Here is a 7141-nt window from a genome sequence, read left to right on the forward strand (position 1 = left end):
ATTTCACGCAATAGTTCTTCATCAAGTTATATCCCCTCACCCATCCATGCCCCTGAGTCCCCTACTGGACCTTATGCATTCTGTCATGCATGTCAAGTCCTATCAGGTCAAGCATTTGTATCCAGATGCCCTTCAGTGCAAGTTCATCCACTGGAGTCTAGTCAACCTATCTAGAGATCTTAAAGAATTACTCTTATTAACTTTTATTTTATGTACAGAAATGTTTTTTCTTCATCTTTTTAAGTGTACCACATGCATACAGTAAGTGTAGAGGTCAGAAGAGAAAGCCAGATCCCATCATGATGTCTGTGCTGGGAGTCCTCTACAAGAGCAGCTAGTGCTTAACCACCAACTCATCTCTCCAGACCCCAAACCACTGTTTCTAAAAAGAATAATCAAAGGTCTAATTCTAGATCCATAAATTATATTCAAAAGTAAATATAATATTAAATATATTCAGTAGGCTTAGAAATTCTAATACATAATTATTTTCATGTGCATACATGTTGTATCATATATTAACTTCTCCATGTTAGGGAAGCTTTTGATTTATAATGGAAACTATTAGCTTGTGAGTGCACATAAAAGTGTCCTGTGTTGGAATTGGGAACATGGCTTACTCAGTAGAGTGTTGCCACACAAGTGCGAGGATCTGAATTTGTTTTCCCAGCAAATGTAAAAGGCCAGGTACAGAGGTGCATAGTTACAGCCCCAGCACTTGGCAAGGAGAGTCAGATGGATCCCTGAGATGCTGTCCAGCAAGTGTAAACAAATATGCGGTCTCTGGGTTCAGTGAGAGACCCTGCCTCATAAAGTAAAATGGAGATGGATTGAGGCAGACATGTTATCATTATTTTCAGAGCTAAACTTGACCAAGTTCTCCAGATGCCCATGTTTGTTGTTTGCTTGCTTGTTTGTTGTTTGTTTGTTTTCACTCATAGAAGTCTGAATGAATATTTGTAATCCTTTGCAGTACCATCAGCTGTGAACCTCAACATTTGAATCTTGGGTCAGGTTCACTGACTGGAGAAAGAGCAAATGTGCCAGATTTCCTCCTTGTCCTTTTGTGGATCCCACCAGAACAGTCACTTCTTCAAAGACATGCTCACTTTAATAAAATTGCGTTGCAGTTTTATTTGTCAATGAGATATTAGGTTTGCAAGTACTTGCTGTTATTTATCAAGTTACTTTATCAATGACATATTAGGTTTGCAAGTACTTGCTGTTAAATGTGAGCTATCTAATGAGTTTAAAGAATCATATTTCTTCATTACCAGACTAGTCCACACATTCTGTCCTGGCCCATAATATGGTATAGTTCTGTGTTTACTTATTACACAAATCCAAATATTCTTCATGAACAGACATGGGTTTCCTCTTTTCTGTAACCTGGTTGACTAGATTTTTAACCCTATAGTGTGGACCCTGGGATATTATGATGCTACAAGGAGCTTGAGCAAATTACTCCATGAAATTTTAATGCATTGGCATAGATTTCATCTTAAATATTTTTTCACATAATTAGACCTTTATTTAATTATATATTGTTACTTTGTTTACCTGCCTTAATGTATCAGATTAGTTTCCCTCATTTATGAAAATATTTTCATTCATTAGTCAGTATCAAAATTGATAGTTTCAACTGCTTGAGTCAAAATGCATTTCCTTCTAAAAAGTCAATCAGAGGAAAAATTTGGACCTGAAAAGGTTTAAATCTATCACATCATAAATGCTTCAAATCAAAACCTAGATTTATGAGAAAATTTGGTATTTCAAAACTGACCAAGAGAAGAATGAAAGTAATTATTCTCTTAGTAATGATCTGCGCGTACCATTCCTGTGTTTTGTTGTTTATCAACTGAGCAGTCCAATTCTCCAACTTTATCATCAAGTCCTGATAGTCTGGTTTCCATTTGACTCATTCTGCTTGTCATACTTTCCCATCATTTCTTTTTAAAAAGTATTATCTTATTTTTATTATTTTATGTGTATGAGTGTATTGCCTGCATGTATGTGAGTGCACCCATGTCATGCAATGACCTGGAGGTCAGAAGAGACCGTCGGAGTCTGGAAGTGGAGTTAAGGATGGTTCATAGCTGCCATGTGGGTGTTGGGAATCGAGCTCAGGTCGTCTGCGAGAGCAGTCAGTACTCTTAACCGCTGAGCCATCTCTCCAGCCCCTCTCCTGTCATTTGTAACTGGCTTACTGAGCTTTTCAATTCCATCTTCATTTCAACATGAATTTTCCCCATATGTCTCCTTCCTGAATTCAATTTTCTGATTCTGAATTGTCTTTTTCATTTCTTTCAGCTGTATATTTGCATCTTCTTAAACTTCAGTCTGGTATTTCTTCCTATCCTCTTTGAGTTCCTTGAGTTGTGTGTGTTCTTTAAAGTCCTTGAATTCTTTGATCATTTTTAAGATTGCTACATTATTATGACGTTATGATTGTATGACGTTATGTTTCCTGGGTTTCCTAGATGGGTCTCATTGGAGAACACTCTTACAGGACTAGTGGGTTTAGGTGGGGGAGATACTATCGTGGTTTTTCATATTATTTGTGTTCTTGCAATATAAGTCAGGAATCTGAACATCTTTTTTTTTTTGTAGTGCATGTGATATGAAATTCTAACCTGTCTTTGCTGAGTAGAAGTTTGATTCTGCTATTATTGTTGTAGTAATCAGATATGAATAGAGTCTTAATCTGTGCTTCAGGTTCCCACTCTTGATTTTCTTTATTGGAGGGCCAGGGTGATTCCAGTGTGGTCCAGTGTGCCAGGTGAACAATCACATCTAGAACTGTGAGTATAGAACAGGGAAGAAATGGTAAGGTTCTATCTAGCTCAGCAGACAGTGTGAGCAGAGTTTCTAGTCCTAGGTCCTAGTCCCAGAGTGGGAAGATGGTGAAGGAGTGTGGTGCAGGCTCTGAGTAGCTCATCAAAGGGGTTCAGAGCACATGAACCAATGAGTCACATACTTAGCCATCGAAATGACAAAATGACATGTCATAATTTCATAAAGGAAACAAAGAATAATCAAAGTGTACAAACAGCAAAACATATGTTGAATAAAACACTTTGAGTAAAGAAAGATGTAATTGTATGTATAAATGGTCATTAGATTTATGTATATTTATAAAATTAAAAGACTGTGGAAATGCCTAGGTTGAGGTACATATAATATAGGTATAGATATATTGGTTGGATATTTACAATCAAAACATAGAGAATCATGGTTGGTTTACATCTTACTATTATTGAATGAAACCAATTCAGACAGTGTTGTTTTTAGTTCCAAGAAAGTCATAATTAACACTTATTTTTTTCTAAAACCATTTTTCCTATTTTTTGATGGATATACCAGCAAATCACAATAAATAATTTCTATTTCTAGTTGAAAATTGTGCCACAAAAAAACCAGAATTCCCTTTGCAAGTAACAGTAAATCTGGATATGGAGGACATAATTTCTTTTTTTATTTTTCATTTTTTTTATTTTTTTATTTTATTTATTGTTTATATTTTAATGCATATGCGTGTGTTGCCTTCATGTAGGTAAGTGCACCTGTGTCATGCAATGCCCACGGAAGACATAATTTCTATGGGGCCTAGTTCCCACACTCAAAAGTTCAAGCAGATGGACAGCTGCATAGAGGCTGACGTTAGATTTGAAACAGAAAATAACAAAAGAAATGTTCAAAATCAAGTCTAAGTGAGAGACAGACAGGCCATATGATGACTTCAAAAAATTTGCTCTCTTTTAATGTAAACATATTATTATTGCCTGAATTCATATGCATTTACAATTTATTGATTAACATAAGGAATAAACATGTTGTGAAATTAGACAAAGATGTCAGATTTCTTTCACATGCAGAATTCTTATAATGAAAAGGAAAATGATTTAGATTATTTAAAATCCATTAACATTTATAAATATTAATATATTATGAGTTCAAGTGTATATCCCAATGATTATAGGATAATTTCCTGTCTTTTCTATGAATTAATTTCTTTTGCTAATGGACTAATTATTAAACCACGCTTCATTGATATATAAAATTCTGTTAATAAGGATAATTTTTTATATTTTATTTATTTTAAATTAATGTATATGGATGTATTGCTTGCATGTAGTTAGGTGCAACCGTGTCATGTAGTGCTCACACAGGTCAGAAGTGGGTGTCGGATACTCTGAAACTGGAGTTACAGACAGTTGTTAGCTGCACTGTGGGTCCTGGGAATCAAACCCACATCCTCTGCAAGAGCAGTCAGTTCTCTAAACTGCTGAGCCATCTCTCCAGCCCAAAGGATAGCTTTTTATTTTAAGCATAATTTGCATTTTCCCATTTCACAGCTACTCAACCTTGGTTTGAAACTTGTTTCTGTTACCCTGCAGCATTATTTAATGTCATACAGTTTCCCTTGAGTTTCTGTGTTTTATATTTTAAAAATCAGTCATAGATTCTCTTTATTAATTTCAAATTGAATGATTTAATTGTTTCTTACTCTAAATATTTATTTTGTATACTATTTTGTATGTTTTTATTGTGTACATTATTATTCTGTATGTTAGGTTATACTTTGAATTATTAATAACTATTTTTGCATGGAATACTACTCAATTATACATCATTTTATTTGAAATATCCACAACTTATAAAGTTGTTATACTGTCATTATTGTACAATTCTTATTTGTATTTGTGTCATTTTCCAAGTTTCAGGGTTGTTTTATTCTGTACTATGAGAAGTTCTCTCTACCTATTCTTTATTGTGACTGCTTAAAACTCTTCCCAACTCAGCTGACTTGTATACACACACCTGAAGCCGTTCATTCCTTGCTGGCAGCTCACTGTCCTGGGTTCTGACCACCGTAACATTCTCACACGAAGACACTCTGTCCTTCAGGTTTCATTTCCATAATCTCTGCATCTGCCTCCTGAACTAAAATTTAAATTTCCAAATCGTTCTGCTGTGGAGTACTGTGGGAGTTCTTGTGGAACACTTCTGTATTGACGATCAGAATTATGAGCGGCCACTGATGAATAAAATGAACCAGTATCACTTTAATGACATTAAAATTTGACATCATTTAAGGATCATCAAACTATCTAGCAGAAGTACTTGTCACATTTAGAGCCTGGCAGACACAGCCTCCTTTTCGGGTGACTTTTCCATTATTTCAGCCAACTTATCACAGATTCTCATCTTCTCTTAGTGAAGTTTACTGTAACTCAGTATTGTGGGTCAGATAACTCTTTATCCTGGACAAGACAAATGACAAAAACATGTTTAAGAGCTCAGCCTGCTAGGAACAGAAGTTTCTAATAGTAACCTTAAAATAGTTGAGGCAACAGTTATAAACTTTGTGGGATCGGTAGTAATTGTCATGATTTCAATTTTGAACAGTTCCAAACAGACGTTTTCATGTCTGTTTAGAACATGGTGCTTTGCATTCCCCAAGGAGTGTCTGCAGACTACATTTTACCAGAGTAGACAAGAGCACCCTGAGAATAAAATAAACAGGAATGAGCAGACAATAAAGAGGTCCTCTTAATTAGAAATCTAAATGTCTAGGCAGAAGAAGTCCCTGGAGTGGAAAGAACTGTATTTATTGGAAGGGCACTTTATGCTTTTAAGCAACAGAGTACCTTGAAGGTTGACGGAATACCCTTTGTATTTCATGTGACTTCATTTAATTTATCTCTCTATTAACTTAAGTGCCCTATTTTGAGAAGCAAAAAACATTAACTGACATTGAAAGGTAAATATGATCTTTTTATACTGATATACATTTTAGTTCATAATATATTGGAATTAAAAATTAATAAATAAGATACAATAAAAACAGCCCAGGCATGGTGGTGCAGGCACCCAGTGCTCAGAAGTAGAAGCAGACAAATCTCTGGAATCAAGTGAGTTCCAGGCCTGCTGGGGCTATAGGGAGACCCTGGCTCAAAAAAAGAACACGAAATCATAGTTTCAATTTTCAAATTAAATACAATACAAAAGTTTTCTCTACAGTGGTTAATAGAAACTCATTTACAAATTAATAGTCATTTCCTATCTAGATACACTGCAGTGATTTCATAGTACAGACATCATAGTCAGACACAGCAAAACAGACTTCAGGCACCAGTCCTTGCATACAAGAGGCAAGAATGCTTAGTGTGCCACACAGTCTTCATCCCTGAAGGAATCTGAGAGTGGGAAACCTCTAGTTTTTAACAACTGAGAGTGAACTTTGATGAAGAGCTTTAGGCACTGGGTGACGGAGAGTTGATCTTTAGGGGAGTGACACTAGACAGGCTGAACAGGCTCCAGTGGATGAACTCACACCCAGGGACAAATTTGACTTTGACAGGCCTTAACATACATGACATAATGCATGCAGTCCTGTGGACAGGCTATAGTAACTTGCCAACAATAGACAATAGTTTCAATAAAAATGCCACATCAGTTAAGAAAAATTGTGCTTATGTTTCATGAAGTGAAAATTGTCAGAGTTTCTGTGGTTATTGAGTCTCAGTATATTTCATTATAAAAATCATACTAGAAATGGTTTTCTGAAGATGGGGTTTATGAGGAACTACAAAAAATTGTGTAGTGCAGGAAGTGCAGCTAGTTTACACACAACAGCTAGTGAATTTTCTTCTCTTATCTCTCCCCTCTCTCTCACAGTTCATGCACACATACACGTACACATGCACACACATATATGTATATATGTATATATATGGAGAGAGAGAAAGAGAGAGAGAGAGAGAGAGAGAGAGAGAGAGAGAATCATGTACTTATCCCTGGCTTCTCTTGGGCTCATTTACTGCCTTCCACTTTCTATCCTGCTCTAGCTCCCAGGCTAGTCTAAATGAACAGAACCTCCCCAAATCTCCAACTTAATATCTTACAAAAATATTCTATTTGGTACATCTTTATTCACAAAAAATTTCTATTTTTAAATTGCCTGTAATTATGGAGTATATAACCTTGAAAAATATATTTAAAACAAGTCATAAGAGGAAAGGAACTCAAGAAATAAATTAATAAAATGCCCTATAGTTTCAAAAACCTGAAAGAGAAAGGATTTTGAAATTTTCATTATTAAAAATATTGGAAAATATTTAAAATTATTCATAATTAA

The sequence above is a fragment of the Nannospalax galili genome, unplaced genomic scaffold, assembly GCF_000622305.1.
Source record: "Nannospalax galili isolate Female #2095 unplaced genomic scaffold, S.galili_v1.0 scaffold565, whole genome shotgun sequence".
NCBI lineage: Eukaryota > Metazoa > Chordata > Mammalia > Rodentia > Spalacidae > Nannospalax > Nannospalax galili.